We start from the raw sequence: 12,809 nt of genomic DNA, 5'->3' as shown, positions 1-12,809 counted from the left end.
ATCATGTGGTGGGTGAGCAATTGGCTGATGGGTCAAGCACAGAGGGTAATAGTGAATGGGGTAACATCAGACTGGAGACCTGTCACTGGTGGGGTTCCACAGGGATTCATCTCGAGCCCTGTGCTCTTCAACATCATCATAATCTACTTGGACACAGGACTGGAAGGAATCCTGTGCAAGTCTGCAGGTGACACAAAACTGGGAGGAGCTGTTGACTCCCTTGAAGGCAGGGAGGCCCTGCAGAGAGACTTGGGCAAATTAGAGGACCAGGCAATCACCAACCACATGAAGTTCAACAAGGGGAAGTGCTGGATTCTGCACCTGGGATGGGGCAACCCGGGCTGTATGTACAGACTGGGGAATGAGTTGCTGGAAAGCAGTGCCTTGGAAAGGGACCTGGGGGTCCTGGTCGATAGCAAGTTGAACATGAGTCAGCAGTGCCCTGGCAGCTGGGAGGGCCAACTGTGTCGGGGGGGGCATCAGGCAAAGCATTGCCAGCTGGTCAAGGGAGGGGATTGTCCTGCTCTGCTCTGCACTGGGGCAACCTCACCTCGAATATAGAAAAGCAAGTTGTGGTCAGGTGATGTGAATGTTCTACATGGACACTTGCTTTTTTTCTGGGAAATCTCAGAGCCTGCTGTGCTAGATGCTCTGTTGCACCTACATCTTTAACTTCAAGCAGTTCATCAGGGTGAAGAAAGAAAACCTAATGCTCTGAAAATACCTTCAACAACTGTAAAGACTTTGAAAAATACTTTTTTAACAAGAATTTCCTCTTGAGTTATTTTACATAGTGCATGACTTTCATTAACGTTTGTGTATTTGCACTGTGTCAGCCACTTTGTTCCTGTCCAACCTGGCTCTGGTGGCTTGTTCTCCGACATGTAACTCTGCTCAGTTAACATTGCTGCGCTCATCATTGCCTGTTTATTATAAGAAAAGGACATAAGCAACCCAGAGGCATTGCTGTGCAGATATATGGTATCTGATTTTCTCAGGTGCTGTGAGCCTCCTCTGCTTGCAGCTTTCAGTGGCAATTGGGTGGAGTGGGACACGTGAAGTCATGTCATGGGTCCATGTAACTAGTCAGCACCAAGACATTCCAGGTTACTTGGTGTTTTCCCAAACAGACAGTACCTTGCTGAGTGAGGCCAGCAAGAGATGACCAAGGCAGTATGACTCCTGTGCTGCTTTTGCAGGGTTATTTTTTTTTCACTAGACTATTTGGAAGGCAAAATGCAAGGACTCTTCCTTTCCAATTACAGAAATTTTGAGGGCAAAAGTTGTGTCTTTCCTAACCTTCTCCTCCAGAAATTCAACATGTATTTTCTTGCACACTTATTAGGTGAGTTACCTGTGGTAAATCCCCTTCTACATCTCTGTCAGTTAGTTGCCAATGGCCACACACAACAGCAAAAAAAAAAAAAAAAAAGAGAGAGAGAGAGAGAAAAGCATCTCTCTACCTCATATCTTTATGTCCTAGTTTCTGATAATGTCTTTTCTGAGGGTGAATAATATTACTGTACCTCATGTACACATGACACCATGTATGAACAGCCAAGTTCATAGTTGGCACAGTTAGGAACAGCCCATTTTTTTGGCTGCTGTAAATAACTTCAGGGAATCTATGTTTAAAAATACGTCCCTTCTTTTTTATCCAAATTCATCTTGCTTCTGAGAAAGAATGTATTCTAATCATGGCATTTTATTCAACCTTTTCTTCAGCTATTTTAGGCATCATCCCAGAGGATCAGTCACCATCTTTTCCATGAAGATGCAGATAAAAGGCTGTAGCATTTTTGAAAGCAGTAATGTATTTCTGCAGGTGTTTAAATTTGCTTGCACATCTGACCTGACCCTGTGCTATTTAGTGTTCATGTATTAATCCTTTGCAAATGTGATGAAAACTCAGTTACTGAATGCAATGTTTCTTTGCAGCTCGGTGATTAACTAAATTCTGCTGGGCTGAGGAAAGGCTGGTGTTGATATGAGGATTTAGCAGTTAAATAGATTGAAAACTGTTCAATATGGGCACCGCCAATATTGTATAACACTCATTTCTATTTAAACCAGAATGAAATAAAATTCCTGTGGTATTAGTAGCTGTAGTATTGTTTTAGCTGTAATTTAGCTGTAGTATTATTTTATCAGCATGCTTACATTCTTTGAGCCAACTTGCAATCTATGGAAAAGGATCATTTGTCTTTTCTGAAACCATAAAAAGCAGGACTTCTCTGATGCTGTGTTAGCTCTCTCAAATTCTTTACACGTTGAGTCATCTACTTTTCCTCCTTGGAAAGGTAGGGAGCTGGTAGTAACGTGCAGCTTTCACCAAAAGATGTGACCACTGCTTCTCTCCTTGTTTGAAACTGCAGAATTTTATTGGCTAAAAGAAAATTATTCTGAACTGTGAATCGCATCTTAACAATTAGCATGTTGTAGAAAAGCCAGCTAATGAACAGGAGATATGTGCTCTTGGTAAACATAGGGACTTCCTTCTTACTTTCTTTGACTCTGGTAGTCACAGTCTATTTCAGAGCTGTCTTCATATTTCGGTACCTGTCCTTGCGAATTCCTACCTGCTAGTTGGTAGCCATTGGTGTGATGATTTCCTTGGAGCTACTGCAGTTTAAAGCAATTATGCATGTGATCGTAGATCTCATCCCATTGTTGGTCCTAAGATTTGAGGAGCTCAGGCTGTGTATGGGGTAGAAGAGGACCAGGGCACAGCTTTCCTGCTACAGACCACTGCTCTTTGATCATAACTGTGGTCCAAATGCTTTGGGGAATGGGTAACTGCTGCATTTTATTAAAGACATGCAACTGAAATAATAATCGGATAAAAGGATGATTTATTGTCAAATGATTATGGAGCTGCATTATGTGATTTCATATCTTTTCCTTCGAAATCTCTGCATCTCAAACCAGCTTGTGGTTTTACTCTGTGCCATTAACACTTTGGTATTACACAGGAGTATATTTCATATGGCAATTCAGTGGAATATGGATTATGTTATCAGGAAATAAATAAAATTTTCTCAAGTTGGCCTAGGCTCTGCTGGTGGTAATAGTGAAATTGTTTGTCCTTAAGCTATAGCAGAGGATTGGATTCTTAAAAACTGGATAGGGAAAAATGCTTTTAGAGTGATTTCTTTACAATAAAAACATGATAGTCTTAAAGCTAACTGATAATCTTTTTGAGTCCATTCCACATGAAGCAGGGGAGCAAATAGGTTCTCAGCTGATATAAGTCAACATAGTCCCATTAGCTGACAAAGCTGGGTCAGTCCACAGCAGCTGAGGATCCAGCCCCATGACTTTGAAAGAATCATCATCTTGCTGTCTAAACTGGGGAAAAGACTGTAACAGGATTTTGTGAGGGCAAATAATATTAGAGAGCAAATAAGATGGGCCAGGGACCAAATAGGATGGCTGTTTAATTTGTCATTTGTCAAGATTTTTTTTATTGGAATGTGCACCAATGGGGAGAAGTTGTCTCTTAGAGCCACTGAGGGCTGTTAACCTTTTTTAGTACTGTTTAGTGTCTATCACTGCAGTGGAGCCAGGCGCATGAATAGTACACCTTTAATAACAAAACTCCTAAGTTAATCTCCTCTAGAGGTCTGCGTGACATTACTAGCTATAATCTAACCCTTCCAGGTTATTGTAGATGCACTTACGGGCATAAAACCTTCTTTGGGAGAATTAGGTATTTTCTCATTATGCATGCTAGTAGCTTTTCACTGAATATCACCAAATTTCCATGAAAATCTGAGTTTCTCTGGCAAGTTGAAGAGTTTACCAAGTCTATGAAAAAGGATCTTAAGAATTTTCTGATGATTTGTTCTCTAGCTACCTCTGAATTAGTGAGGTGAGATACTCTCTGATGAACTGATGGAAAACGAAAGCAGTATGTCTTAAGAACAGGCAGATGCAGGATGTGTGTGGGGAAGGAAACACTGAAGCAGAAATCCCTGCTGCATGTGGAGTCATTTTAGGACTGTGGCCTAGTGGTTGAAGGATCCACCCATCTCCGTTCCTTCCTCTGCCTGCTGGACCTGTTTGCTATGTGTTCTAGGAAAATATGCAGCTGCATGAGCTGACCATTGACCAGCTCCTTAAAAGATGTTTGAGGTTTGCAGGGTTGCATGTAGACATCTAAAGTCTGAGCCCCAACTGCTAAAGCCTGTATTGGATCTGGTCTTTAACCTATGTGTCTCAGCTCCTTTGGGGAAAATAATGCTTCATTTCTCTGCCCTTGTATATCCAGGTTTAGCAAACTCTCCAGGAAAGAGACCTTCTCTTGCTTTGCTTGTCATGCTAATAATAAACAACTGTAGCACGGAGACTAGAGTAACCACAGCAAGAGGAGCTGTGATTGCATCACAAGAACAGCAGACATCTCCTGCCAAGGTGACCCCTGATTGTGCCACAGATGCCTTACTGATCTTGTCCCCATCTGGGACATTCAGAAATGAATGGGCAGCAGGGCTCTGTGGGTGGTGGGTGTCCAGGTGCCTGTTCTCCACCTCCAGATGCAGGCGCTGACCAGCGCCAGCTGTCTTGCACTCGTCACAAGGTGGATCAGGGAAATCAGGTCACAGCAGAGACTGGTTGCAGTTTTGCCATCTCCAGAAGAGTGTGTGAGGGTCTGACAGAGTCTGACATGCCTAGTCAGTGGAAGGTGTCCAAGGTGCTGGGAGTATTGGAGGCTCTCATCTCTCCTGGGTTATGAAAGACAAGGAGGACTCTGCTGGCAGATGACGTCTCCGGTCCGGTCTGCAGGGTCTCACCTGCACTCAGCTACGGCTGCAAACCAGTGTTGGTCTTGTGCTCCCCTAATATTGTATTGCCGAAATGTTTGTATTTATAAAAACCTTCATTGAGACCATTGCTGAGATGTGATTATGGGCCAAACTCTGCAACACAGTAAATGGAGCAAGGTGGTGTATACCCATCTCCCATCGTGGCTTGAGCGCAGCTGTGGAGGAGAAGCAAGGTGGAAGATGTTATAGTGTTTAGTACTGTGGGCTGTTTGTGTTGAGACAAGTCGCCTCCACCTTCCCTTTCTGACTAGCTCATCTCAGGTCCTGTGTGCCATTCAGCTTGGATGGCTGCCCAGCACTGGAGAAATCCCAGACCCGTCTGTGATACTCTACAGCTAGTTTTGATTTGCTTTAAATTTCATTGCTTTTTCTTTTCAGAAAATTATTCAACAGTGCTTGGCTTGAAGAGGGGCTGAAATGCCATCACACATTCTGTACCTCATGAAAGAAAGTGTAATTAAGCCCCTACCTCTTAAACGCACAGCCCACATTTGAATTATCAGGGAAAGCCACCACAAGAGTTAAACACTTTATTTAGATGGCTTTGTTTGTTACGTGTGTGCTTTGCTTGTTCTGAGAATTAACAGAAGATAAGCTAAAAGTTCATTTATAAGAGTATTAAAGGATAATTATGATGGAGTAAATGCAGCAGGTCAAAAGGCATTATGGTGAACAGAATCATAATATAGGGCTTGGAAAAATAAGCTAAAATGTACAATGCCTAACATCACTCGCTGAATGCCACAGAGAGTACTTCCTTGGTGTTTCTCTCTGCTTCTTCATTCCCAGTGTAAATTAAAGTACTCTGCTGTTTCAGCATGAACACATAATGGTGATCAATTGCAGTAACTTAAATTAAACTTTTGGGCAGGCATAAATATGTGACCTTTTAATATCAACGAAATGATAAAAAAGATTTGGTAGGAAATCTGTTTCAATCAGATTAGAGGAGAAGTGGGTAAAGCTGATTACAAGCCCGCTAAACACAGTATTTGGGCAGTATTTGTTCAGAAACAATAGCGTTAATTCTACTTTAACAAGTATTATCTGGAAAATCAATAATTAATGGGAACCCATTATCAACTTGTAATTTAGCACAGAGATTAAGTTGGGGAGAAGTGAAAGCGAGTGGGCAACCTGCTTTTACTTGACCTGTTAGGCTGATGGATTAGTGAATGACAGCAGGGTTTCATATTTTTTTAAAGGAGAGGTGGTAGAAATAAGTCAATTTAGGCCTTTTGCTGTTTGACACCACCTTGCCCTCCTGCTTCCTCACGCTTTGCAGAAAAGCTGCCTTGTGCAGCCAGGTCACTGCAGCCTGGGGGATGATGTCACTCGGTCCTGGGAAAAGCGGGGAACATCACCCCCAAATCCACATAATGAATGGAGAGGGGTGAAGAGAGGTAACAGAGGAGGGCAGAAGAGTGCTGTTTGTGGGTGGCATGAGCATGTACAGTAACATCACCGTGGCTTGCCTTGTCTTCCTATAGGGCCATCCCCCTCTGTAATATCTTTATTCACCTCCCAGCTTGTCAGAGTGCCCCCTACCATGTTTCCTCCTCGACAGGGCTTGTAGCAACATGTGTGAATGCATGTGAGCACTCAGATTTTCCTCAGCCAGCTCCCCCCTTCCCCCTACCACATCAGCTTTATTTGGGGAAACAACCTTATTTGTCCTCTGTGCTGTACTGGGACTCAGATGCTGCGTGTGTGCACATGGGTTGGAAGTGGTGTGCGCAACTTGTCTCTCGAGTAGGTCATTGCAACAGATGCCAAACAGATAATGGTTTTGTGAAGACAATATACTTCCCGAGGATACAGATGTTCTGATCAAGGATCTCTGTGTGTGTGTGTGCGTGTGCTTGCTTCTCTCAGGGTATCTCTGTGTGGGTTTGCTGAGGCCACAGTAGGCTTTTAGAAGAGGAACATTGCTATTTGTTAAATTTCAGGTGGACAGCAATGGGCCACCATTTCCACCTCACTGCCCGTCTGCCCATTGTCTCCTCCTGGGCAGAGGCTCTTTTTTTCCCAGAGTTGACTTGCCTAGCTGATTTTGGGCAGAGTGGGGTGCAGTTTGTGGGCTATCGTGGTCTGTGAGAGTAAGGGAATAAAAGAAGATGGGTTGAGGACACTGGATTGAGGACACTGGAAAGCAAGTAAGCCAGTGCTAGAGGATTTGTGGAGGTTCTGGTGCAGCTGGACATGGCTACATAGTCACCCACAGGTGGGATGCTCTTTGCCTTGCTCAAAGGCAATGGTCAAAAATGAAATTAAGGAGGTCCCTGCTGACACAAGCAGTGGCCTATAGATAGAGGCAAGTGTAAAGGAACATATTGCCTCTTTCAGCAGAGCACTGGCTAGAGCTAGAAATAGTGGCAACTTGGGCTGGCCTCATGTTTCCCACCAAACCCACCCTCACTACCGGTGTGGGTGAGGAACACCATGGCAGGATGAGAAGCCCAAGAGCTTGTCTCTGTTTCCACTGGCTGCATTCTCCATCTCTGAGCTGCAGTGATGGTCTGTGTGTTCCTGACAGGGTGACTGAAAGGCTGATGTCTGGATACTGGCTGGACGTAGGCTGGCCCTGCGGCACAGTGTGAAACCTGGGTTGTGGTGGGGGGCTCCTTGACAGTCAGCAAGGCGGGATGCTCTCAGCAAGGGAACAGATTGAAGGCAGATTGTGTGGGTGAAGTAGCCCTGTGCTACACAGATAGGGAGTGGCTTCAGAAATGGCATTTAATCATTCAACATTAACACAAGACATCTGTCACCACCCTTGGCAGTGACGGTGCTACACAGCAAAACAATATGTTCTGGTGCTCCTAATCACTGGAAAAACACTACTTTTTGCAGAGAGTTCTTTTAGTGCCCGGCACAAATCCTTCTATTTTATTATAGCAATCCCAGCCAAATCCTTCAATAAATGGAGTTTTTATTAATGTGCAGCTGTTGAATGAGAAAAAAATAAAACTCAGAAATAAAAATGAATCCCTGAATAATCAGGCTGATCCCAGGCAGTAAGAACAAACAGGCCAACCACATACTTACAGCTTTTTGGTATTATTTAAAAATATAGACAGGGCTTTACTTTCCCTCTCTTTTTATTTTTTACACAGACCTGATTAGATTTTGCTCAGGAAGATCCAAGCCACTTCTGTGAGCTGGAAGTGCAGCAAGGAATGAGAGGAGCTGGGATGGGTCACATCCATTATGTGTGCCTGATATTTGCCTGCTGCTGTGGTCAGGAATTTGCTCTGACCAGAAAGGAGAGTGGAGGGGTGGCACAGTGCCCAGGGCAGCTGGGGTCCGGCTTTGCAATGACGGATGTGCTTGCTTCTCAGCAAAAGAGAACAGAAGAGAGTGTCAAAAAAAGAGGGTGGAAAAAGCTGAGTGACCAAAGCCCTCTGACCATTACAGCTCTCATCAGAATGACAGTGTGGTTTGCTTTAACTCGTTGCAGTTCGGTGTTCTTTGCCTTGATTTTGCAGTTAAAAATGAAGGAAAAGTGATCCCATGATAATATGGTAGGTGAGGCAGGTGCTGAGTTGGGGGAAAAGAGCAATGCTGTCCTGGATTTAGCCCTAGGACCTTTCCCTGTGCGTACATAGGTCCTGGCCTGCCAAGGGATTTGCAACCACTGTGTCACGAGTGGGGAGGTCCACCAGGAATGGAACAAATCTCCTTCCTTTATGCTCACTATTACTGCTGAGAGATCTGGTTTGACTGTGCTACACCCATGGCACAGCCAGGCTACTGCACGCGTGGTGGAAGCTGGGCTAAACCAGGTCCTAGGCTACAGTCCAGCTGGCAATGCAATGACCATTGAGGACTGTTCCCTGGTGGCTCCAGCCCAAAGGAGAGTGCTGAGTGAGCAGAGATGTAGGAGACCTGCTGGAGCTGCCATCAGATGCGTGTATTCAGGTAACTGAGACCTCGGCCAGCCCCATGAGGGCCCACCTAGAGCTAAACCTTCAACAGGAGGGCAAGAGCAGCCTGGGTAGCACCAAGGCTTTCATCCTGCCTGAGGCACTCAGAGGTTAACTGTGGCCCTTGGGACAGTGCCTGTCACCAGCAGCCAGACCCTGGTCAGCCGGGGGTGCTGCCTGGCCAGCGTGAGGCGGTAGGGAATGCCCCAAGCAGATAGCACCCTGCCTACAAAATGACGCGACCATCTCCACTATTCTTTCTGATTAAATTGGAGCCGAAGTAAAGCCCTAATTCTTCTGATTAAAGCTTAGAAGTTAAGCTCTTCGGACAGGATGTGTGCCTTGCCCTGTGCTCTCCTAAACCACTTTGTCCACTTGATGACAAGACACTAATAATACACTCCTATGTTTCTTCTCAAACACTCATGATGCCCAGTCCATAGGGTATATGATGTGCCTGGGACATCCCACCACTTCTCTCGGAATAGTGGTATTTATATGTGGTCACCCGGCTATTTTCAGAAGCAGGGAAGTAGGGAGGAAATGCTCCAAGCAAAGCAGAGGTCCAGCTCTGACAGGGTTTATCCTTTATGGCTTGGGCTTTTCCTAGTGGAATTGCCCTAGGAGACATGCCCCAACCCAGGCATTGGTCGGACTGTTACACAAATGCTATCTTACCTCAGGTGCTCTACAAGCATGGATCAGTCCACTGTCACAGCCCCGCAGGGAATGGGTAAAGGCAACTAACATGACAAGTTAGGGCATCAGAGACAGGAGAAGATTTAATTGTCACTGTTTTGTCCTTCATGAATAGGTAGTTTACCCCAGGGTAGCTCTGTTATGAAGCTTCACTTGAGTGCTCTGTACCCTGCTTGTCTGTTCTGCAGGACGTTCATAAAATGCAGGATAGGATTGTGGATGAGGCTCACCTGCATTGCACTTGCCTTTAAGGAGAAGCTCCTGGCACCCGCTGGGAAGCCTGTCGTTGGGCAAGACTGGTCTGTGGTTTCAGAAGGGGCTGGAGACACATCCTTAGGGACTCATCCTCCACACATGTTCAGCTTCTTGCAGGCAACCTGGGAAACTTCTGCCTCGAGCATCTTGCATGGGGAAGCTCTCCTGTCCCTCCTCCTCTGCACCACAGCCAGCAGCACAGCCTGGTATTGTTTGCCGCAGATCAATGCATTTAGCCATGTGGAAAAATATCATTACCACCAAGGCTCAGCTTTTCTTTCCCCTTGAACCTCTCCTGCTGTGCTGGTGAGGGGCTGGCTAATTGCCTCTTTTCTCAGGTTGCCCCTGGGGATGGCTGCCCCACAGCCTGCCACACAGCTCACGCTGGTGTTCTCAGGGCTTCCCCCAGCCGGACAGTCTGTTTGCCGAACAAATGAACACTCAGCCACCGTGCAGGGCCATGGGGCTCTTTGTTACATCTCCCCTTGTGAGCTAAATGAACAAGGTGGGGTCACTTAAAAAGAGAGGGAAGGATGGATCATGGGCTCCCAGCCAGGAGTGGACATGCAGGTAACCTGCTTGTGTGTGCTCCAGACAATTATGGTGCTGGGATGGCCCCCAAAATAGGACTGGCACAGAGGTTTCCTGCCCTGGGCTGTGCAGGGTGACAAGAGCAGAAAGAGTATTCCCCAGGGCTTCTGCTGCCACTGCCACCTCTCAGGAGTCCTTGGAGGGCTTTGGCTGGCAGAGCACTGCAGGAACTGCACAGGAATGTGAGCAGAGGGAATGCTGAAGGAAACTGATGACCAAGCCTCTTTTCCCTAGAGAAACTGGAAACTTTCTAGGTACTGAGAAACAGGAAATAAGGCCCTTCACTGCCATTTCCAAATAGAAAATACCTTATTCCACCTTCAAAATCCAGCGAAAGCTCAAGACAGAAGGGAAGACTGAAGACAATAATCCCACAAAAGAGAAGTTTATTTCTTCCTCTTAATATTTTTCTTTATCTTTTTTCCCAGAGTGTGACAATACCAATAATATAAGTCATATCTGAGGTGCTTAAACAACTCTTCGTTGTCAGCAACATTGTTAATTTTGGACAATATATTCCCTTTTGGCATCAAGGCCCACCTTGACTATTCCTTGGAAGAATCATGTCAAAGCAAAGCCCAAGAGCTGGTAGAAAAGCTGGAGAGTCCTTTGTGCTAAAATCTGTCCTTTATTATAGGAAAAGTTAGTCCCAAAAGAAAATTTTACAAGTTTTACAACTAGGTGCTTCCAATGAAGGAGAAGAGGGAGAGGAGGAAGGGGAAGGGAGAGGGAGGGGACGGGAGGGGAGGGGACAGGAGGAAAGGGAAGGGAAGGTCCTTTAGGTGGTCTGTTTGGGGCAAGATAGCTTTAGTAAAGGGTCATTTGCTTGTATGATGTCGGGTGGGATCTGTGAAACAGCCAAATGTCAGTCTTCAGCTAGAAGACCCTAATTTATGTCTCTTAGGAGTCCAGTTGTTAATGGGGGGAAGGAGGAGACTGAAATTCACTAATGAATTATCTGCTCTGTCTGAAAAGAAATGGAGACGTTGCTTCAGGTTGGGAAGCCATGCTTCAAAGTCTCTCTGCTCAGCTGCAGAGTGGAGATATCTGGGAATGCCCAAGGTACCAGGCCAGTGCTGGACCTCTTTGCACAGCCGAAACCTTTGAATTCACCTGCAAGCAGAGGTGCCACGTTTCAGCACTTCAGGAGAGTTGATCTAGAAAGTGGTATTAAAGGGAAGAGTGAGAGTAGCCGCCTGTGTGTGTGGTGTCCTTCACTTTAATTAGGTTAGTTTCTTTCATGGCAAGTGCTGTCATACCAAGCTGAAAAATCAATACCATATGGCACAGCACTCAGAGAGCAAACTTGGAAATTAATTAAAGACGAAGTACTTCTGTTAGGTCTCATAGCATAGCGCCTACAATTAGGCATGGCTGAACTGGTTTGGAAACACGAAGGCTGGGCAACACCTTCACCCAGAGCTGAGCTGGACACTCTACCACTCTGGGGTCAGAATAAACTGTAATCTCCCTTTCTTTATTCCCAATGGAGATATATTAGAAACATTGAAATCACTGTTTTACATGTTTTCCTGGATTTTCCTGTGTCTCACTTCCAGCTTGCTGCAGGCCAGGGCAGGGAAGGGAATCATTTGTTCTGGGAGGCTTCTGCTTGGCAAGTTGCTGGGTGTGAACACAGAGAAGGTGCTTCCTGGGGGCTCACTGTGCTCCTGGGCTTGGAGCTGGCAAAGCTGTGGGAGGCAGCAGAAAGAAGAAAATACACATTGGTTCAGATGTTGTGACAATGAACACTGGATGGACACTTAGAGAAGGGTGATTTGGAGGCTGGGTGGGCAGAGGTGTCTGGGGGACAAAGAAGGCTGTGTGGTGGGGGAGAGGTGAGGCAGGGAAAAAAATCAGCCTTCAAGTCATCAGAGGAGCAACCAGTTCTCACAGGGACCATTTGCAGCCCAGGCACTTTCCCATCACTCCTTTACCACCTGGGACCAGTGACTTCTAAGCAAACCTAGTTGGCCCTGAGCTTTTCCAACACCCCTTGCAGTCACAGGCTGTAGCTGGGGCTCTTGGAGTGGTGAGGTATGCCCTATTCCCCAGCACATTAGTGAATATCTGAGGACCAGCTATATCAGGTTTTCCTATGGAAGCAAAAGGTGTGTCTGCCACAGACTGGGGTATTTTACGATGTTACATCCAAAGTGAGTGCAGAGAAGCAGCAATACCCGTGGAACCTTGATAAGTTGCCTGCACTAGGATCCAGCAAAATTTGGCTCCCTGCTCTGCCCCTGTCCTGCTGCCTGGACATGGGCAAGTCCCTTCCTTTCCCTCTGCCCATTCCATATAGTGTACAGGGCAGATGCCCATCACTGCTGACATCCTCCAGGCTAAAGCACAGTAAGATCCCCCACACCTCTATATCTAGATAGGTACTCTCATGGGACCAAAAAATTTTCTGCTCTCTCAAATGTAAAAGAAACCTGATGTGGTGATAAAATCCTGTGGAAAGGAAAGGAAAGGAAAGGAAAGGAAAGGAAAGGAAAGGAAAGGAAAGGAA

At 45.7% G+C, this 12,809-nt stretch overlaps 1 long non-coding RNA gene across 1 annotated transcript in view; it reads left to right on the top strand.

The window, feature by feature from the left end:
* The window catches only part of LOC108641826, a 25,681-nt gene extending 12,946 nt beyond the window's left edge, over positions 1-12,735 (top strand). Inside the window, exon 3 of the long non-coding RNA XR_001922302.2 lies at positions 11,202-12,735. This is a non-coding gene — a long non-coding RNA (uncharacterized LOC108641826). The remainder of the gene's footprint in view (positions 1-11,201) is intronic.
* The last annotated feature ends 74 nt before the right edge of the window (positions 12,736-12,809 follow it).

Source organism: Manacus vitellinus, unplaced genomic scaffold (assembly GCF_001715985.3).
Source record: "Manacus vitellinus isolate BGI_N305 unplaced genomic scaffold, ASM171598v3 scaffold_81_pilon, whole genome shotgun sequence".
NCBI classification, from domain to species: Eukaryota; Metazoa; Chordata; class Aves; order Passeriformes; family Pipridae; genus Manacus; species Manacus vitellinus.
The sequence above is the reverse complement of the archived record's forward strand: the minus strand, read 5'-3'. Positions and strand labels throughout refer to the sequence as shown.